Here is a 1018-nt window from a genome sequence, read left to right as displayed (position 1 = left end):
TTCTCTCTCTCTCTCTCTCTCTCTCTCTCTCTCTCTCTCTCTCTCTCTCTCTCTCTCGTTCCATGGTGCTTTGCTTCAGACCATTTCCTTCTTTGCTTCTTCATCAGGAGGATGAAGAGGAGGATCTTTCTTGTGTTTTTTTAGAGATCACAACTGCAAAAACAAGAATGATCACAGCAAGTAATAAAACAGAAGCCATCAGTCGACCATGATGACTTCTACCAACTCCATCTTCCTCCTCTCCATCCTCTGTGTGTCCTCCTGGCTGACCTGCAGGTGAGAAACTGGTGTGAGGTGTCAGCTGATCATGTCACACATCATCAACAGCATCTTTAGAAACAAACATCAACAACCAGGAAGCAGCTTCCCCTCTGATCACACACACACTCAACTCTACTCACTCACCTGGAGGATCAACAACATGAAGGTAGATGATGCTGATGGATTTCCACAAGCGTGTTTCTCTCACAAAGACACGACACTCGTATGTTCCAGTGTCATTAATCATCACGTCCTTCAAAATCAAAGACACGTCTCCATCCTTCATCTGTTTGTCCTGCAGATCCACCCGGTTCTTAAAAGATGGATGCTGGTGATCTCGAATAAACTGCTTGTCTCGGTACAAAAGAACATATTCTGGCTGCAGGTCAGCTCTGCTCCACTCTACTACTATGTTGTTATTTGGAGCTCGACATGTCAGAGTGACGTTCTTTCCAGACTCAGCTGTGATGTTTTTTGTGGCCTGAAAGAAAAACAACACAGAGCAGCAGCCAATCAGAGTGAGGCAGAGCTTATGAACTAGACGAGAGAGAGAAGTGTACACACTGGGTCCAGCACATCAGGCTACATGGCCCACCAGACAGCTTACACACACACACACACACACACACACACACACACACACACACACACACACACACACACGCGCGCGCGCGCGCATTGCCTGTTCTTATTGTCTTTCATGCTGCTCTGTTGTATGTTAATTTCCCCTTGGAGATAAATAAAGTCTTTCTGATTC

General features: G+C 45.9%; 1 long non-coding RNA gene across 1 annotated transcript; it reads right to left on the bottom strand.

The window, feature by feature from the left end:
• Positions 1 to 37: 37 nt before the first annotated feature.
• Positions 38 to 873, bottom strand: LOC102314583. Its single transcript, XR_317908.3, has 2 exons — positions 406 to 873; positions 38 to 270 (listed from the first exon to the last, which is right to left on the bottom strand). It is a non-coding gene; the product is annotated as an uncharacterized LOC102314583 (long non-coding RNA).
• Between the last annotated feature and the right edge of the window lie 145 nt (positions 874 to 1018).

The sequence above is a fragment of the Haplochromis burtoni genome, unplaced genomic scaffold (assembly GCF_018398535.1).
Source record: "Haplochromis burtoni strain Fernald_Lab_line unplaced genomic scaffold, NCSU_Asbu1 Contig_1524, whole genome shotgun sequence".
In the NCBI taxonomy this organism is placed as follows: Eukaryota; Metazoa; Chordata; class Actinopteri; order Cichliformes; family Cichlidae; genus Haplochromis; species Haplochromis burtoni.
This window is presented reverse-complemented; position numbering and strand designations above follow the sequence as displayed.